A 21,853-nucleotide genomic window follows, 5' to 3' on the forward strand; every position below is an offset into this window, starting at 1 on the left:
GCTTTTAGAGGACATCTCACATGCAAACCATAACACTGTTCAAACCTCCCCTGTGGCAACAGCAGTGTGTAGTTCAACGGCCCACTCGCATCCCCTGGTAGGAATGCTCCCCTTCAGGAAATCAGGGTATCCTATCCTGCAGAGACCAGAGTGGCAGAGATGGAAAGTTCAAGATCCCCAGTGGGTGAATCTAAGTGATGGTGAATGGAGCCACTTAGTTTCTGGACCCACATGTTCTTTCCTTTGAGAGCACAGCACCATAAGGAAGTCTCTGATTCCAAAAATACACCGTGTCTTCAAAAAAGGCAGCTTGCCCTTCAGAGGTCTTCCTCAAAGCTTAGGCTCAGGTGTGCCTTACAAGACCCACCCAGCATTGTGTGTGGCTGGCAGCCCCTCCATACTGCAGACTGTGACATGACCTGTGGGTCCCATGGTCATGGCTCATGCCACATCTGTTTCATTGTGAGTGCTGTCATGGTCAGATAACAAAGTAAGAACAATTTGGATCCTTTGGATGTGGCATGATGACAGCCCTTCATATGGTGCATTCTGGCTGAGGGTCTGAGTCAGGGAAGGTAAAACTGACACATGAAATCCACCTCTATTTCTACGACAATGAACCTCATGCCCTTCCAGGTTGCAACTGGCTCAGTATAATCAATTTGTTACTTAGTGTCTACTTGATCACCTAAAGAAATAATGGTATCTCCAGGATCAGAACTGGTCCCTAATTCTGAGATCTTGTGTGTTAAGAGGTGTGTTAAGAATTGCTGCTGGGCTCAAATGTAGGGTGCATCTCTGACTTTGTGGTTGCTCCAGTCATATGTCTGTCATTTGAGTCCTGGGTGGCCAGTAATGACACAAATATGTTATTCAGCTTTCTGTTACTCTTGTTAAATATCTGATACAACCAACCTAAAAGGAGGAAAGGTTTATTTGGGCTCACTATTTCAAAACTTTCAGTCCCTGGTCAGAAGGCTCTGTTGCTTTGGGGCCTATTGTGAGACAGAACGTGAACGTGGGGAGCCCCTAGCAGAGGAAGCTGCTCCCCTCGTGGCAGTTAGAAAGCAAAAGGAGAGACAGGAAGGGGCCAGATCCCAACATCCCCTTTAATGGCACACACCCAGGGTCTTCATTTCCTTCCAGTAAGATCCACGGGGAAGAAGTCTTTAACTCATGTGCCTTTGGGACATTCAAGACCCAAATTGTAACAGTTGGATCCTGTCACTTTGTCTACTTGTTTTTTCAGCCTCCTGCTCTCCAGTTTTATGTTTATTGCTGATATTGAGAAGGGCACTTGCTGTTCACCTGTGTGTTTGACCCTAGGACACCACCCTCCATGAACTTCCACAGCTCCTTGCAGATCAGAGCACCCCTGACTGCTGCTCTGGAGTTACTGTGGTGGCCATGTCTCTTGTCAGTGCTGGTTAACTACCACCACTTGGTCTCCTGACCTTTCAGGGCTAGACCCTCCCCATGAATATGAATTGAGCCCCTTTCTCACCCTCATCCCAGCCTGCATAGGGAAACACCCACCTTTTTAGTGAAGCAGGCCCTTGTCACCATCATATTCCTGTGGACTTTGGTGAAAATATCCTGTGGGACATCTGGAATATAACTCTCTGTTGTGTCTTGTGGCCTACAGAATCTCTCCATTCCACAGGTTCTCTTCCCTCAGCCTCTGTATTCCATCTTCCATTGTCTTCCTGAGCATCTACGTCATATCCACCCGCTGAGGGGTGGACATCAGTTTTTCCAGTCTTCACAAATGTCACAGAAATTAGCAACCCAAGTGGTTTTAGGTAGCTCCATTTATGACCTCACAGTTATGGAGGTTCCAAGTCCCCTGTGGGGCTCACAGGGCTAAAGTCAAGGTGTCAGCTGGTCTTTGTTCCTTACTGGAGGCTATGGGGGAGGAATCTGCTTCCAGGATCAGTTGTTTGAAAATTCAGTCCCTAACTCCTTGCTGACTGTCATGAAGGAGCCACTTTTAGCTCCTGGAGCCCTCTCAAGTCCTCATATGTGCCCCCTACAGCACATCTTATCCTTCTTCCACTGGAACCTCTGAAGTCTCCTCTCCTGCATCTCCTCCACCTGCCTGTCTTGTAGCATCTCTCTGAGTCCAGCCAGAGAAGGGTCACAGCTTGGAAGTTTTACTGTGATTTGATTGGGTGACCCAGGGTGTCCAAGACAATCTCCCCATTTTCACATCTTCACCTCAGTTACATCAGTAATGTCCCCTTTGCCATATGATACAACCTCTTCACTCTTCCAAGAATTAGGACAGATAGTGAGGTGGGCTGGGAGAGGGGCAGGTGTGGGAGCAGGTGTGTCTGGGCCTTTTCTCTGTGGATGGAGATGTGTTTGGTGTTGTTGGGTCTTGGTGCTATTGTGGAACCTTTCTTTTCCTCTGAACATTAGGTGGAGGGTCTGAGGGTGGAGGTTGGCTAGGCTGTGCATGATTCATTCCTGAACTGAGGAGAATTGGGTGCTCACCCCTAGGCTCAGGTATGGTGACCCCTGTTTTTGGAGGTGCCATTTCTGAACACCACCTGGGACCCTGACATGGAGCCCTATTCTGTTCTTCTTAGGGGAGCAGAGGCCAAGGGGAGAGCAAGCTGTGACCTTGCCCTGATATTCCCAGTGTAAAATCCAAAATACAGAATATCATGTGGACATTGAGATGCTGTTCCCAAGTAAGAGGACATTTTGTTTTAAAAACCTTAGTAAACAAGGTGTTTCCAAAAATGTATTTTTGACAAACTGGGAAATAAAGTAGATGTTTCTACTTTTCTCTTGTCCTAGGTGTTGTTCTCAAGAGATAGGGGATGCAGGTTAAGATAGGATCCTCAGATAGTGCAGTGGGCTCTTGATGCAAGGTACATGAGTATTAATTAGGCAAATTTTATACGATTTGACATAGGATAATATTAGGAAAATATAATAATTTTCCGTAGTGTCATGACAATATTGTTATTCAAAGAAGAATATCTTTCATAAGAGATGAGCACTGACTTACATAAGAATGAATTTTGTCACAATGGTTGATTTTCTAGTGTTTCAGCAAGAATTATACAACTATAATTATACAACTATATTGGAAATTGTGGCAAAATTATTTCAATGAACTAATTAGGTATATACTCACAATTGCACTATTCTTTCAAAGTTTGGAATATTTGATCTTTTTCATGTAATTTGAAGATAACTTACTCTAATACTTCCTAAAACACTGGAAATGCTCACAATATAATGCTGAACAAAAATTAAGTTTCAAGTGTACATGTGTGTGTGCCAGATTGATGGCATATGCCTATCAACCCAGCTACTCTACAGGCTGAGGCTGGAGGATGGCAAGTTCAAGGCCAGCCTGTGCAACTTAGTGAGACACTGTCTCAAAATTAAAATTTAAAAGACAGTATATCTCAATGGTACAGCACCACTTGATTTAAGTGTTGGTATAAAAAAAAAGAAAGTAATAAAAGAGTGTGCTTGTTTTGAGAATGCCTCAGTTGAGGGTGTATCAGTGTTTGACAGCATCATATTACTACAGTTCAATACCTGAGGTAACATTATGCATGAAAAAATTTATTCAAGTAACAGTTTGGGAGAGTCCAAAGCCTGCACCTGTATCAGCTCAGTTCTGATACAGGACATTGGATGGTGGCCTGCCATGGTGTTAGCATGTGGCAGAACTAACCTATTACATCACCATCTAGGCAGCAGGGAGAAACTGCAGACCATGCCCTGAAATCCCTATGATCTAAGGACTTCCCACAGGGCCCAAGCAGTTAAAGGTCCACAGCATCTGCAATACCACTACACTGAAGAGGAATCCTATATGTAGGGACCATATCAAACCATGTCAGAGCACATGCATGCATGTGCAAGTGTAACAATGTCTGTGGACTTTTATTCATCCATTCCATCTGCAAATGTTTTGAGAGAAGTTCTTGCAAATGATAGAGATGTTTAAGTAACGTATTTTGAAAGATCCATCAAGTCTTTCCAACAGGAGTACAGGGTAAAGCTTACTCAGTCCCCACTCCGCCAGGGCCCCAGGGATCCTGCCAGAGATGAATATGTCATCAATGTTTCATGTATATTTCCTGAAAAAAATTAGGCAAATGCTTTCATGTTTGCTCCATTAAGAAGGAGCACTGGAAAGCAATAGTAGATGGGAGCAGAGGAAAACATTTCTGCTTTTCGGCTTTCAGGGGTGTTATAAACAGGGGCTGATGGGAGGCTTGACTGGGAAGAGACCGAATCCTCAGGGCTGGCGTGTAGCTCAGGGGTAGAGCACTTGCCTAGCAGCATGAGGCACAGGGTTTCATCCAGAGCACCACAGAAATAAAATTTTAAAAAATAAAATTATCATTTTCAAAAGCAATTGAGGGTAAGTCCAATACTATGGAAACATGAAGTCTCATCCTAAGACAGAGCTTCTGGGATTGGATTGTGATTAATATTTTGTTCTTTAAAGTCAGTATTTTCTTGAGTTTAGGGCTTAGTTTCTCATATTTTAAACCAAAAATATTCTCTTCCTGACACCTCTTACAAATCCCAATTTGTACTACAAGATACATTTCCAGCATTTCAGAGAAAGCAAAAGGCACCAAGTTTTCCCAGTCCTTGGAGATGCTACTGTCAAACCATTGGGGGAAAATCATCCAGGTTTTCTCTCTTAAAAAATATATACTATGTAAGTATTAGCATTATAATTCAGTATTTTCCTTTTTTAAAAACGCCTAAAATATGTTGGGAACCTCTTATTATAGCAATATATTAAGATATACTTTGCTCATTTTAATAGCTACATAGAATTTCATTGCATAGATTTTCTTTGGGAGATGGTGGGAATGTTCTCCATTTTCATTATCTGGTGGTAACACAAACATGTATAAGTACCCAAAATCAAGCAGCTGTACCTTTCAAATATATGCATTTTATTGTATGTAAACTATAGATTAGTGAAGTTGATTTAAGAAGATTGTGGCTCCTTTGACATTTGTATTTTGGTTATGCATAAAGAAAATAAAACAAACCCATGTTCTTAAGAGATAGACCCAGACAAATCTGGAGGTAAAGAGTTATGATGAGCTGGTGAACACCTGAACAATCTCAGCAGCTCAGGAGGCTGAGGCAGGAGGACCACAGGTTTGAAGCCAGTCTCAGCAACTTAGTGAGACCCTAAGCAACTTAGGGAGGCCCTGTCTCTAAATAAAAATATTAAAAAGGGCTTAGAAATGTGGCTCAGTTGTTAAATATCCTGGGTTCAATCCCAAGTGAAAAGGATAAAAAAAGAATTATAGCGTCTGCAATTTATTGTCCAAAAGCACAACTATCCTACTAACAGCCATAAGTTTATATGGATATGAGGGTGGAGAAGAGAGAACAACTGTGGTAAAACATTCACAAAAGATGACCCTAGGTTAAGGGTAAAAATAAAGGCTAGAAATAATATAATAGCTGTTGGCTTTCTATCTGACAATTAGCATAGTCTTCCAACAGAAAACCAACATTGGAGGAGCCATATCTCCTACTTTGACCACTAAATTCACAGATATTTGCATCTCTCATTGCAGTGTAGCAGGGAGGTCAGCACATCCTTTATACTCTTTGTTGCTGTTAAATCATGGTACTGGTTAGACCTGCATCCAGGTCTGGATATTTAATGTGTTGAGAAATGCACAAAAAAAAATTCAGAAAATTCAATCTTTTATTGTGTGTTTACACATTTATTGCACTTGAAGGGCATGTGATCTTAAATCTAAACTCAAGGTTTATTGTAATTATAGATATCAGAATTTAACCCTGTGTTTAAAAAGATGTAGCTTAACAACAGGCTTGACACAAAAAGAACTTTTGTAGAGACTTGTTTTTGCAGTGCTGGGGATTGAATCCAAGCAAGCATGTTACCATTGGGTTACATCCCCATCCCTCTATACTTGTTCTTAAGAGTAGGAAAAGTCTGCATGCCTGAAACACAGAATTTCTGGACTTTTTTGATTTGTTTGTGTTTGGTTTTCTTTTTTGTTGTTTGGGGAGGTGCTCAGCATTGAACCCAGGGCCTGTGGACTCAGCTCCCAAATAAATACATATTTTTTAAATATGATATTTAAAAATATTGGAATCATAACCATGGAATTAGAAACAGAACTCTGTTACCCTTATATTTCTTTTTGGTTACACACACACACACACACACACACAGTACTGGGGATTATACCTAGAGGTATTTTACCATGGAGTACATCCCCAGCCTTTTTTAGTTTTTTATTTTGAGACAGGGTCTTACTAAGTTGCTTAAGGCCTCTCAAGTTGCTAAAGCTGGCCTTCAACTTGGCATCCTCCTGCTTCACCCTCCCAAATCACTGGGATTATAGGCTTGTGCCATCATCACCAGCTGGTTTTTGTTTTAAATATGTAAATGGAGGAAAGTTGTAGCCCATTCTTCAGTGGAGGTTGTGAGGTCTCTAAGGATCAAGGTCTGCATCCTGTGCTGAAATCTTAAGGGAGTTGAATGTGGACAGCAGAGGCCTGGTCCTGGGGGAAGCAGGTGAGGGTGGGTCCTGCAGACACCCCAATCTCTGCATCTCTTTCTTCTTCCTGTTTTTCTTGCTTTTTAAATAATTCTCCCCTCTCTTCACCTTTCTTCCTCTCTCCTTTTTTTCAGCATTTCAACTTTTCTTTTTAGGACCTTCTTTTCTCCACTCTTCTCTGTTCCATTTCATCTCATTTTTTGAAGTTACCAACACAAGGGACTAGTTGCCAACACCTTGGGACAGGCCAAGGCAAGGCTCCTCACCAGGTTGTTGTAAGCACTGAGGCCTGTATGAGCCCTCTGTTCCTGGATGAGTTTAGTGAAAGGCACTTCAGGCATCCCTGGAGATCAGTAGGATTTAAGGTCCTCACTGATGGGTGGGAATATTCAGAGGATTTTTCTTGGAAGTAGTCATTGTTTTTCTTGGAATCTTGGGATTTCAATCAGTACCACCCAGAGGCGGGAATTCCATTCACAGCCAGAAACTAAGCCCTAGGTAGTGTTTTCTAATCCTAGAACCCATGGGGGGGGGGCCACTAGGAGGGGAAGGGAGAAGCTTTTTGGTCCCATCTGCTACAATCCAGGCCGATGCTATTTGAAGCTTGTCAGACTCTACATCCCTTTTGGACCCAGACCCGGGTGTCCACCAGCCAAGGGGTCTTCATTTTCACAGCCTGCAGGAGAGGCTGCCGAGCAGTCAGAGAAGCACTTCAATCTGCTTTTATGCCACCCAACAGGTTTTTCCTTTCTTTGAGCCAAAGTGGGGGTGGTGTGTGACTCATACTAAAATCATGTTCAAGACACTGCCCTGGATTTTTTGAGTCAGAGCTGAGTGGATTCATTTTCTTTTCCGGGAATGAGCAGTGGGACCCAAGATCAGCACAGAGAAAGTTACACGTATTCTTGTGAGTCCAGGGATCCTAAGGGGAGAGAGAGTGTGTGTGTGTGTGTTTAATGACAGAAAGAAGGTCGCTTGGGAAGGGGAGGTGCAGAAGAGCTTTGCAAAGAAGACTACCTGAGAGTCTTGGTAAGGAAGGAGCAGCCAGGCCTAGGTCCTGTCAGAGCCCCCAAATCCTAAGCCCAAGACCTGCAGGGCTTCTTTCCTTGCAGTCATATGTAAATGACTGCAAACCTAGCATGTAACTATTAGGTGATAAGTGTGTGGGGAGAATAAGCAGAATAAGACTGATTGTTTGAGCTGCCCCAGCTAAGAGTCCTATTAGGTCCCATAGTTGGAAGGCAGAGGCAGAAGCAGTCCTGAGGTAGACAACAGAGAGGAAAGACCTTGGGACCAGCTGCCAGGACAGCTGTGTTCCCTTTTCCACTCTGCATCACCATCACCTTGGGGATCTTCACTAATGAAAATAGCCTCTCAGAAAGGAGCCTGAACCCCAATCTTTCAATCACTTCTGTGCTAAAAAACAACAAAAAATTATCACAGCTAATAAAAAGGAAAGTAAGTCTTAGAGCTTGCCATTATGTCTCCATGAATGGCCTTTCCACCCACAGAAAAAGTATAGATGACAGCTTTAGGGAATATTTAGGAAGGATAGGTAGAGTTCATTTTTATAAAAGCATTTTCAGGGACAAAAAAAAGATGAAATGAACAATTTCTGATCCTGGAGTGGTCTGCAGTCCACCAGGGGATGTCATTGATGGTAAGAGGGATTTGAGGCAAGGCACAGTTAGTACCCTCATGGGCCAGAACCCTGGTTCTGAAACTTGCCTACATATTTGCAGTGCCTCAGGAACTTTAAAAGACACTGCAGCCTAGTTCTCACCTTGCTTTACCTATTGAATAGGTTTTGGCTGTTGCCTGGGCACAGGGATATTAAGGACTCTCCAGGTGGTTCTTCTAAGCAGCCAAGGTGGAAAACAACTGACTCCATGTTCCCAAGATGTGTGTTGGGGACAAGGCAAACTTCCAGCAGAAGCAGCTTTCTTGTAAGCATGGTTACTACTATTATTACTGAGTTATTATTCATTTAGCAGAAGTCACACTTTGAAAGTGTGCAATTCGGTGGTTTTTAGTATAATTTTGAGGTTGTGCCATCACTACCACTGTGTTCATGTGATCATTTTAAGGATGTAGACAGGTCTGATAGTTGGAAGTCAGAGGCAGGAGCAGTCCCCAGGGAGTTTGCTTTGCAGTAGCATCCTGTTGAGATATGGTAAGGAGATCAGGGGAAGCTGCTCTAACCTTAGCCTAGGAGAGATGTCACCAGGGAAATAAGGAGAGAGCGTGATGCTAGACAGCAGGTTGTGGCACCTGCGGGCTTTGATGAGAGTAGAGGCATCCTGTGTTAAAATCAGCAGATGCAGCAGCTGTGGGTTGGCTTGAAGCATTATGGTGACAATAGGAGATAGTCACAATATTTAGGAAGAAGCCTTTGCAGTATTCTGGGATAAAGGCAGTTGAAAGTCTGGACCAAGGTAGTGACTGTGAAGCTGTAAAAGGATTTCAGGAGCTGAGTGGAAAAGCCAGAGAGGCAGGGGAAAGGGTCAGTTAGAAAAGACCAAGGGTGATAATGGTATTAAGAGAAGTAGGGAAAGGGGGTGGGTGTGTAGTGGTTGGAGAGGTGTAGAGTGGGCTTATAGACTTTTCTGATTTAGGGGTTAAATGGGCCCAGAGTTGCTGATGCCCCAAGGAAGTCTGGTTGGTGTTGGAATGGTCCATGGGGAGCAGCCTAATGAGGCTCCTGAGTGGCCCTGGGAGAGCTGTGGCAGTTGCAGGATGTGGCCAGAGGAAAGGAGACCTGGCTGGATCTTGGAGTCAATGGCAGGAGAAGGAGCAGATTAGGATGGCTGAAACATCTAAGGGAGTTTGGAGCCTGAGCGATTTTAGTGCAAAAGAAGTAACTCGGAGCAGAGGTGGTTGAAATCTACAGAAAGCTCATATAATCTGGTTATTGGTGACATTGCCAGCAAGGCTGTACTTGATTGAGGGCAGTGTTCTAGGAGAGTAACAAGGCTTGACTACATAATTCACCTATCTGCCCTTACTTGCATGTCTAACCTACCCAGGGAATCCTAAATCACAGGTGCTTTTCAGACATTGAGGCTGGTGTGACCCAGTGAATATTTCCCAGTGTCTTTGGAATAGTTTAGCCTTGGTCCTATGCTTTGAGGGAAGTTCCATTTTAAGTGTAGCTCCTCCCTCTCTGCTCCTTATTGGTCTTTTTTTTTTAAGCTGTGAACTTTATTGTACTCACAATATCACAAATGATCCCATAATTATTGTTCAGATAATGAGTAATACAAATTATCCAACAGCATTATTTGAGTGTACACTGAAATATGAAGATATATAAAGAGTCATTCCTAAAAAATTGCTTGTAATTCAAATATTTACTAGAGAAATTTGAAATTTTGTTAAATCAAGAGTTTCTATAATAAAAATATTTATATTTTAGTTTCAAGTTTAAAGATTAGGATTTTATTAATATGAAGGACAGAATTATTTAAGTTTATCTCTATTGAAACATTATATAAAAAGTTGACCAAATAATCCTGTAGTTCTTTAGAGTGAACAGAATCTCAGAGATTTTAGAAAACATTTTAGAATTTTAACCTCCCACAAATGATACTTAATAAGAACAAGCGATCCAGATATAAAGGTAACAATGAAGGAGTAAAAAGTAAGAAAAACAATGGTAGTTTGAAGTCTGTTTCTCATCACCATTCCCAGCACTTTGAGCCTTCCCTGTTCAAATCTGTGAATTCTCTTGGGATCCTTCTTGGGCTGGAGAACCTGGCTCTGTCTGGCTAGGGCTGAGTCTCACTGTCACCTTCAGTGTGGACTGGCCTTCCGCTACACACCTGCCCAGAGAGTACAAGCTGCTTCCCTGTATGCTAGGTAGAGTCAGCTTGGCAGTCATACCATTCCCAGTACTCCCAGGTTGGCACCCTAAGATGCCAGTTTCTGGAATAATGTTCAGTGCAGTCTCATGGTGCACCCCAAACTCAGTGGAGCACTCTGGGCGGGGCCTGGGGGCGAACAAGAGACTTGCTCTAAAGCATCTTCCCTGTGAGTGGAGGGTTTCTAGCGTGTAGGGGTCTCAACTGTAAAATGTAGCAGGCACTTTTACTTTCTAAAACCAATGCGGAAGCTTTCTAAGGAGATTTCCATGTGTTTTTAGAGATGTGTTTGATCATCCCCTCTGTTTATAAAGCAGATAGGCACAAGAAACAGTGAAGAGTGGCGCACAACTATGAAAAGAGCGTCCCAGGAGTCGACAAGTCGACACATGCAAGTGGATTCTGCAGACACTAGAACACTAGAAGGAAACAGCACTAGGTTTTGTGTTAGAAACTCCAGATCTTTCAAGGATTCTTGTACACATACTTCTACCACCAGTACTGTGTGCATATTCAAAGCTAGAGGGTTGTGGCCAGTGGCATCTGAAAGGAGAGAGTGGTGGTATGCACGTATATAACCCAGCACATAGCACACAGCACCCTCTCACAGCACTTAATTCCCAACCTTTGCACCCTTGGAACTTGCAGATCCTCCTGGTGCTCCTGGAGGTGGGCTGAAGGTCCCAGGGTTGCACGTGTCAACTCAATCACACAGCATCATTCCAGAGGGCACCTAGACACAGCATGCACTACTCCCAGCAGGAGCAGTTTCCTTGACCAAGTCGGTAAGTGGCATTTGCTCACGTCATGATTCTTCAGTGGAGAAGACTGCAGATGGGGGGAGAGGGGGAAAGAATGCAGATATGCCCTCTTGGCTTCCTGTCCCTCCTTCCCCGTGTGTCTGGGCTGGAAGCAGCAGCTGTGCATAATTTGAAGTTAGGTGTTGTAATGCCCAGCATTGCTTTTTAGACTTAAAATTGCTTTGTATATTCTGGGTCTTTTATTATTTTGATTGCATTTTAGAATTGTTTCCTCTAATGCTGCCCCTGGCCAGCGCGGGCAGCTCAACTAAGATCATTCATATGAATTTGCAGGGACACAAAATAAAACACAGACACAACTTACCATTACACAAGCTTTAGGTCCGCTTCCCTGGCTCTCGGCCTGAGGCTCCCCAAAAGAGAGAGCAAGAGAAAGTCATGAGAGGCTGATGAGAAAGAGGGAACACGTTCAGAAGTCAGCTTTTTATTTGGGGGTGGGTGGGGGTCACTGTTTTTAGAAAGTTCTATCCATAAAAGGGCAGAAGGGGTAGGATTATAAGGGAACAGGTGAGAGTAACTCAACCTTAGGGTCACACCCACAAAGAAGACCTCCTTGCTCTCCAAGTGGGTCTGGCGCCCAAGCCACAACTAATGCAGTGGCTGGTCAGAGCCTGGTGCATCAGGACTGGAAGGCATGGTCATTCAGTGTGGCTCCCCACACTCTAGTTCTGTGAAAAAATATCATTGGTATTTTGGTGGGGATTGCATTAAATCTGTGACTTGCTTTAGGTTTTATGTTCATTTTAGCAATATTTATTCTGCCTATCTGAAAACATGGGATGTCTCTCCATGTTCTTGTTTCTTCTTCAATTTCTTTCTTCACTGTTCTATAGTTTACATCATAGAGATCTCTTACCTTCTTGGTTTGATTTATTCCTAGGTATTTTACTTTATGAGGCTCTAATGAGTGGAATTTTTTTTCTGATTTCTTTCTCAGGAGTTTCATTATTGCTATACAGGAAAGCTATTGATTTTTGTATGTTGATTTTGTAACCTGCCTCTTTGCTGAATTTGTTTATTGGTTCTAGCAGTCTTCTGATGGAGGTTTTTGGATCTTCTAAGTATGGGACTGTTTCATTTGCAGTCATTGATAATTTGACTTCTTCTTTTCCTATTTTTAATACCTTTGATTTTCTTCTCTTGCCTATTTGCTCTGTCTAGAATTTCTAGTAGTACATTGAATAGGAGTGATGAGTGTAGACATCCTCTTCTTGTTCCAGATTTTCATTGAAATGTTTTTAGTTTTTTCCCATTCGCTATGATATTGGCTTTGGATTTGTTGTATATAGCCTTTATAATATTGAAGTAAATTCCTTCTGTACCTAGTTTCCTCATTTTCTTTATCATGAATGGGTGCCAAATTTTGTTGAAGGGTTTCTCTGCATCTATTGAGATGAGTATGTATCCTTATGTATCCTTAACTCTACTTATGTGGTGTATTCCATGTATTGATATATGAATGTTAATCCATCTTTGCATCACTTTGATCAATACATCTTTGTCATGATGTACAATCATCTTAATATATTATTGAATATAATTTGCTAATATTTTACTAAGAATTTTTGCATCTAAGTTCATCAGAGATATTGATCCATAGTGATACTGGTTTTGGTCTGATGGTGATACTGGCTCATAGAATGAATTGAAGTGTTCATTCTCACTCTATTTTTGGAATAATTTGAGGAGCATTGGCATGTATTCTTCTTTAACATTCAGTTTTTCAAAACTGTCCCTAATAATCCTCTGGATTTCTGTGATATCTGTAGAATTCAGCTGAGAATCATAGTGTTCCTGGGATTTTCTCTGTTGGATGGTGTTTTTTAGTCAGTTAGTGTGACCAAAAGTTCTTACAAGAACAATTTTAGAAGAGGAAATGTTTATTTGCTACTCATGATTTTAGAGATCTCAGTCCATAGATGGCCCACTCCATTGTTCTGGGCCCTAGGTCAGGCAGAACATTATGGTGAAATGGCATGGAGGAGGAAAACAGCTCAGCACATAGCGACCAGAAGGAGGGAGAGAGAGAGAGAGAGAGAGAGAGAGAGAGAGAGAGAGAGAGATTGATTCATGAACCAGGGATAAAATGTAAGACCAAAAGGTACATCCCCAGAGACCTATACCCTCCATCCACACCCTGTCTGGCTACAGCTTCCTCTGGATTAATCCACTGTTTATGTCATATCTCTATAATCTACTTACTTCATCTCTGAAATTCCTTGAATTTTCTCACACATGAGCTTTTGGGGACACCTCTTATCTAAACCATAAAAGATGGCTTTTTATTAATGCTTCTATCTCTTGCTAGTTATTGGTCAGTATAAGTTTTCTTTGTCTTCTTGGTGTGATTTTGGAAAGTCTTATATGTCTAGAAATGTATCCATATTGTGCTGGGGACATAACTCAGCTGGTAGAGTGCTTGTCTCCTATGCACACGGCCCTGGGTTCAATCCCCAACACCACCACCACCAAAAAAAAAAAAAAGAAACTATCAATTTTTTCTATTATAAGTTTTTCAAAACTGTCCCTAATAATCCTCTGGATTTCTATGATATCTGTAGTGATTTCCCTTTTTTTGTTTCTAGTTTGATTAATTTTCATCTTTTCTTTTTTTCTTTTGATTATTTGTCTAAGGGCTTCCCAATCTCGTGTATCTTTTCAAAGAACTAATTCTTGTTATTGATCCTTTTTTACTGTTGTTCTGTTCTATCTCACTAATTTCCCCTCTGATCTTAATTACTTATTCCCTTCTACTGGTTTTGGAATTGGTTTGTTCTTGTGTTTTCAAGGGTCTTGAGATGTACCCTTTGTTTATCTTGGATCTTTCTGATTTTCTAATATAGCACTCATAGTTGTAAACTTTTCTCTTAGAATTGTGTTCATATTGTTGCAGAGGTTCTGGTATGTTGTAATACTTTTGTTCTTTGTCTCTAAGAATTTTTAAATTTTTCCCGATTTCTTCTAGTACTCATTAATCATTCAAAAGTATATTGGTCAATCTCCACATGTTTAATAGATTCTGAAGACGTTTTTTGGTGTTGATTTCTAATTTCATTCCAATATGATCAAATAAGATACATTCCAATATGATCAAATAAGATTCTGACTTTTTAATTTGGTATGGGTTGCTTTGTGGCCTAATATATGATCTTTTTGTGGGAAATGTGCATGAACGGCTGAGAAGAAGGTGTATTTGACTATAGTTGGATGAAATAGAAGTCTGTTAAGTCCCTTTGATTTAAATCAAAGGGACTTAACAGACTTATATATTTGGTTCAATGAATGTTTACTGAATTTAGATTTGGATGACCTATCTACGGTGAGAGAGATGATTACTGTACTAGGGTCTGAGTCGTGTGTAATGACTATTTTATATAATTAGGGGCACAATCTTTTAATTTCTAAATATTTATTATAGTTAATTTTTCTTGTTGGATTGATCTCTTTACCATTATGAAGTGACCTTTATCTCTTATGATTAATTTTGGCTTGAGGTCTATGTTTTGGGTGTGAGAGTAAAAACTCATGCTTTTAGTGGGTAGTTCCCTTGGCATGGTATATTCTTTTCCATCCTTTCGCTTACAGCCTGTGGCTGTCTTTGTCTGTATGGTAATTCTCTTACAACAACATGTAGTTGGGTCTTGTTTTTAAATCCATTCTGCCAGCCTATGTTTTTTAATTGGCAAGGTGAGACCATTTACATTTGATGTTATTACAGAGAGATGTCTATTAATTCCTGCCATTTTGATTTATTTCTAATGTTTAATTTGTCCTGTTTCTCATTTGCTTGGCAACTCCTCAAATGAGACTTATCCATTTATAAACTCTGGGGTTGGTTTTTATTTCTTCTGTGTGAATTATTGGCTTAAGTATTTCCTATACTCCCAGCAGAGGACTCATGAATTCTTTTTGTTTTTGCTTATCTTGGAATGTTTTTATTCCCACTTAGATTCTGAAGGAGAGCTTTGCTGTATATAGCCATCTTGGCTGACAGTGATTTTCTTCCAGAGCTTGGAGCACATCATTCACAGCCCTCCTGGATTTTAGTATCTGTTGAGAAATCAGATGCAATTCTGATTGACTTGCTTTTAAATGTGACCTGACATTTTTCCCAGAGGCTATTAACATTTTGTCCTTGCTTTCTATGTTAAGCATTTTAATTATTACATGTTCCTTTTTTTGGCTTGATGTTGCCTGTTTGGGGGTTCTCAATGCCTCCTGTATTGAATGTCCTTCTCATTCTCAAGGTTTGGAAAGTTTTCTATTATTTTCCTGAAGAGGTTTTCCATGCTATTAGCCTGCCTGTCACACCCTCTTCAATTCCAAGGATTCATAAATTTGCCTCTCAATGTTGTCCCAGCGTTTATGTATTCTGGTCACATTACTTTTTCTCTGTAATATTGTCTGAATGTTCAAGGCCTCCCACTTTGCTCTCAAGCTCTGAGATTCTGCTTTCAGATTGGCCAACTGTACTACAGAGACTTACAACTGAAGATTTTCTTTGACTTATTGTTTCTTCATTTCCAAGATTTCTGGTTTTTTAAATTTTCAGTATCTCTAAGTCCTTATTGAACTTCTCCTTTGTACCCTTCACTGACTTCCTTAATTCCTTCTTTTTTTTTTTTTCTTTTGTGTTGTCTGGAAATTCTTTGATCATTTTCATAATCATTCTTCTGAATTCTTAATCTGATATTTTATCCACTTAAATATCTTTAGAGTCATTTTCTGGTAAATTATGAACTTATGTGTTGTGTTAGCTTGTTTTTTTTATAGTTCTTGTATTCCTTTATTGGGTTTTACACATCTTTTGAAATGAATTCTCTTTTCCACTTATGTGTGGGCCTTTTTAGGGCACAGCCTTCTCTTGCCACAGTGTCCTAGAGTGCTGTAGGTTGAGAACTCTCAGCAGTGTGGTACCCACAGCCTTTGTGTTGATTCTCTCTCTTTTTGCTATAGGAGTGGATATCCAGGATTGGGACTTAAGGGCCTCCCTAGCCATTCCCACATGGCATCTGGTGTTTAGTTGGATTCTTTTTACTTCTCTCCTTTGTGCTAAATATTGCTGAAGTTAGTGTGATTAATTTCTGTATGTGTGCTGTCTCTTGGATGGGTTGATTTCAGTAGTAGATTGTCTATCTTGTGAACGGTAATGTCCCTGTAGATTCTCAGCACTTCACAGAAAAAGGGAAACCAAAGATCTCATCAACTGAAACAAACAAGATACAGCATTAAAAAATCAATACCCAGTGATTATATGACATCTACAACACTAATTACACAAAAACAGGAATAGTGGGGTCAGCTATTTCCAACAGAAAAAATATATATATTTACTTATGAAAAAAAAGAAAGAATGAAAAAGAGAAGAATTTTTTCCACTCAACCAAAACTGCTGACAAGGATGGATGTTCACTGCCTTTGTCCAAATGTCCTTCTTTCCATTTCTTCTTCACCTGTATGAAGAGAGAGACCAAGCTCTGGGAGTTGTTAACCCCTTCCTCTTTTTCTATTGCTCTCAAATTTGCCAGCAGGAGTGGTCTAAAACTGAAGCTGGTTGAAATAGCTCTCAGCTTCTTACCAGTGTAAGGGGTGATGGGATGGGAAGGACTGTTGCTTGGAGTTTTCTCTCACAGACCAAATTGATGCACTCCCAGGGTGAGCCTGCTACAGAGCTCTAAGAGCGGAGATCTGTTGTGGCTTGGGTCTGTTCAGGCCTTAGGAACTTGGTTGAATGGTATCTGCTCTGGCTCTGCAGATCAACACACTCTATGGCCAGGCAGATGCAGATCTCTGCTGGGAGTCTGGAACTCTGGCGCCTCCCAAGACCTTTACTTGTGGGGCAGGGGAGCCAACCCTACACAGGTGTCACACACTCAGCTGCCCACAAATATGGCTTTCCCAGGCTTAATCCCTTAATGTGCTCATGTCCACCTGTTCATATTCCCAACCCTCTTTAGCTGGTCACATGAGCCACTGGACTCAAAAGGAAAATGAAATATACTTCTCCTTCTGTTTCTGACTTTAATCCTCCTGAGCAAAGTATTCTCTATGCCTGTTTCACTCATTGTTCTAGGTGCAACCTAGGCCACACTGTAGGTGCTTGTTGGAACAGTATGCAGATATTTGTTAGGATCTCTGGGGCTCTGGCAGCACGGCCTCCTCAAAATGGTTCCCACCTCAGCTGTCAGCTTGCCAGTTGAGAAACACAGAGCTCTTTTCAAATACCCATTCACCTTGCAACCTCTGGATCAGCTGAATACATACTGCTTTTGTGATTCCATATTTTTCTGTGCCAAATGTGGTTTTCTCTGTGTTTGTGTTATCCCTCTCCTCTGTGGTGAACTAGTGCCACTGACACAACCAGCTTGGTTCCAATGTATTTCTACTTTTTATTCAATGCACCTGAATTTCTGAGTCTCTAAGAGCCTCTGATGGTTTGATATTAAATTTCAGTGAATTTCCTCTTTCATCCACCTAACTGAGAAGCAATACCCCTACTCCTTGAAACCTGATCCACAGAGCAACTAGAAATGCAGACATCCTCTAATGTACCATCTTGAATCTCTCCTCTTTGGCCATTTTTAAGTTGTGTTACTTGTTTTGTTATTAGGAACTTTGAGTTCCTTGTATATTTTGGATAGTCACCCCTTGTGTGAAGTATGATTTATAAATACTCTCCAAATGTGTGAGTTGTCTCTTCACCCTCGTTTTCCGTGCTCTGAAAAAGAATTTTGGTTCAAAGCTATTCAATTGTTCTATTTTTGCTCTGGTGGCCTGTGCTTTGGGGATTATATCTGAGAGAGTTCTCTCTAGACCCATGTCAGGAACTTTGCTCCTGTGTTTTCTTTTGGCAATTATATAGTTTCAAGTGGGACTTTGTATTTTTGTAAGATTTATTGCTCTTCTGCTCAAGCTGGTCTTGAACACATGTGCTGTTTTTGCATCAACCTCTCAGGAAACTGGAACTATGGGCCAGCTCTAACACCCCCTGCTTCAGGTGTTACATTTAAATCTTTAATGCATTTTGAGTATGATTCTCATACAAGAGCTTATATGAGGGTCTATTTTTATTCTTAAATTTGTGAATACCTTTTCTTTCAACAGCTTTTATTGAGATACCCATTTCATATTTTGTATTCTTGACACCTTTGTCAAGAATGCATTCACTATACATGTGTGGGTTTATTTCCGAGTTCTTTTCTATTGGTCATAGCATTTGTTTTTATGCCAATACCATGCTGTTTTATTTACTGTAGTTTTGTAATCTATGTTGAAATCTGGCATTGTCCTTTTTGGTCAATATTACTTTGTTTTTTGGGGGGTCTGTTTTAGTCAGATTTTTTTTTTTTTTTTTTTTTTTTTTTTTTGCTGCTATGAACAAAAGAGACCTTACCAGAACAATTTTAGAAGAGGGAAAGTTTATTTTGGAGCTCATGGTTTCAGAGGTCTCCTCCATAGATCCCTGGCTCCACAGGGCCGGAGGTCAGGCAGGATATCATGGCAGCTGACTGAGGTAGAGGAAAGCCGCTCAGGACATGGTACCAGAGAGCAGAAAGAGTGAGCTCCAGCCACCAAGGACAAAATATGTTCCCAATGACCCACCTCCACCAGTGGCACCCTACCTGCCTACAGTTACCACCCTGTTAATCCCTTCTGTGAATAATACACTGATTATGTTAAGATTCTCAGAACCCAATCATTTCACTTCTAAACTTTCTTGCATTATCTCACACATGAGCTTTTGGAGACACCTTCTATCTAAACCATAACTGGGTCTTTTATGGTTTCATATGAATTTTAGAATTTTTTCCCAATTCTGCGTAGAATGAAAATAGAATTTTGATAAACCTGTTTTTCATCTTTCCTTTTCCTTTTTCATTTTTGTGGTACTGGGATTAAACCCATGACCTCAAGCATGCCAAGCAAGTGCTCTGCCACTGAGCTACACTCCCAGCCTGATGACCCTAAGTTTCTGGTGGAGCCTTCTGTCCTTGGGTTTTCCCTTCATCTCCACTGCTCTGAGCCATCACCTGCAGGAATCTTGGTGCTGACATTTGCCTTAAGCACAGTGCAGGGCACCTTGACCTCCCTGCTCTTCTCAGCCCTGCATCCTCTTTCTCCCTATAGTGTAGGCATCTCCTTCTTGATGGACCTTTGCCTGCTTTCATCTAAAACCTCACCCTTTCCAGGCCTCCACACTCCACCCTACTCTCTTTCCCTGGTCCCTCTGTATCTCTCCACTGTGGGACCTTTTCCTGCACACACCACCTGCCTAGCTACCCTGAGCCCTCACCAACTTTCATCTGTCACAAGCCCCCTCTGGTGGGACCATTGCAATCACTACAGCCACTCTCATCTGCCTTCATCCAGAACAACACCCCTGTCCTCATCCTAACCCAGGTTTTTCCAGGGTCACCTGTATGCCATGTTCACCCTGCATACTCCAGGTCATTCCTTGCCCAGGTCACTAATCTCTTTGCACTTCCCATCTCCCTCCCCATCCATACCAGAAGAAGGCTCTTGGTTCACCTACTTCTTGACCTTCCCCTTTCTTTTTGGTTCCTTTACCTCAGAGGACTTTGACTCCCTTCACCATGCATCCAAAATCTGTGTTTTGCTACTCGGTTGCTCCTGCTGTTCCTAACTCTTCCTCTCCCAGCACCAGCTTCCTCCTGGAATGTTTTTTGTTTGATCTCTCATTTTTTGTGGTGGGCATTGATCCCATGACCTCAGCCATGCACTCCTACACTGAGAAACCCCCCCAAACCCCTGTAATTGTTTTCTAACCTGGTGCTTTTTTGGGGTGTGACCAGCCCCCACCACTCTCTCCCACTCGGAAGGACCCCCAAGTTGTGCAACTTGTCCACCTGCCTTGATTTTCTCTTCTCAGGCCTACACTTCCTTCTTCTTCCTGTTTCTACATTAATCTGTAGTATACTTCCCTGATTTCTGTTTGGTGTTTAATTGTGGTAAAATAGACATAATGTACAGTTTCCTATTTTAACCATTTTAAGTGTAAAATTCAGTGCCATTCAGTGTATTTACATTTTTGTAGAAACTGAAACTCTGTACCCATTAAACAGTAAGCATCCATCCTCCCCACCCCAGTCCCTGTCATCTCTCTGCCATCATTCTACATTCTGTCTCTATGAATTTGACTCCCTAGATGCCTCATACAAGTGCAATCATGCAGAATTTGCCCTTTCATGACTGGCTTTTCCACTTAGCTAATGTCCTCAAGATCATCGATGGTGTAGCAATTTTCAGGATGTCCTTCCTTTTTAATGCTGAATAATGTTCATTTTGCATATAAGCCATATTGTGATTAGATGTTTGTTCATCAGTTGATAAATACTGGGGTTACTTTTACCTTTTGGCTTTTGGGAACAATGCTACTATGAAAGTCATGTACACATACCTCTGCATTTCCCTGACTTCACAACTTTTGGGTTTATGTCCAGAAATACAATTACTACATTATATAGAAAGTATCTTTTCCATATTTGGAGGAACCACCATACCATTTTCATAGCAGTTGCTCCATTATATATATAGGCAAGCAATGCACCGTGCTGCAGTTTTCTCTGTAGTTATGAACTTGTTCATTCTACATTCTTTTTTTCTAAAAAGTAGCCATCCTCATGGGTACAAAGTAGAATGTCACTGTGCTTTCAATTTTATTTCCCTACTGACAGCTGATGTTTGAGTATCTCTTTGTGTGCTTATTGGCTATTTGGGTATCTACTAGACAACTGGCTGTAGTGATATTTTGCCCAATTCTGAATAGATTCAACATTTTTCTTATTTTTGAGTTTTTGAGATTCTTTTATGTTTGCTTGTTTTATGGAGCTGGGATCAATCTTAGGCCCTTGCACATGCTAGGCAGGTGTTCTACAGCTGAGCTAACCCCAGCCGAAGATATATTGATATATTTGAATGTTCATCTCTTATTAGATATATGACTTGCAAATTTTTTCTCCCATTTCACATGTCCAGGTTGGCTTTTAACTTCCACTCATCTGCTTCAGTTTCCTGAGTATCTGGGATTACAGGCACATATCACAATATGTACCAGTCAGTGTGTTTTCTTCTAAGAATGTTTGGTTTTATAGTCTGCATTTTTTTTCATTTTGAGTTTGTGTGTGTGTGTGTGTGTGTGTGAGAGTGTGTGAGCTCACTCACATTTGCAGAAGCTAGGCAAGCACTCTATCATTGAGCTATATCCCCAGTCCTGAGTTAATTTCCAAATATGAGTAAGTAAAGGATCCAACTTCATTGTTTGTGGAAATCCAAATTTTCTAGTACATCTATTAGAAAGATACATTATGTTTGTGGGGGGCTATGGAAGAATAGAGTTACTTTGGATTAGATAAAAGGAAGTGAAAGGAGGGGAGAGGGTATAGAGTAAGAATGATAGTAGAATGAATCGGAGATTATTATTCATATGCATATATGATTGCACGACTAGTATAACTCTACATCATATGCAATCAAAACAATGAGAAGCTATATATACTCCATCTACATATCATGGGTAAAAATGCATTCTACTGTCACATATAACTAATTAGAACAAATAAAATAAATAAATACATAAAGAAAAAAGAAAAGCTACATCAGGTCTTTGGAA

This window comes from Marmota flaviventris, chromosome 6, assembly GCF_047511675.1.
Source record: "Marmota flaviventris isolate mMarFla1 chromosome 6, mMarFla1.hap1, whole genome shotgun sequence".
Lineage (NCBI taxonomy): Eukaryota > Metazoa > Chordata > Mammalia > Rodentia > Sciuridae > Marmota > Marmota flaviventris.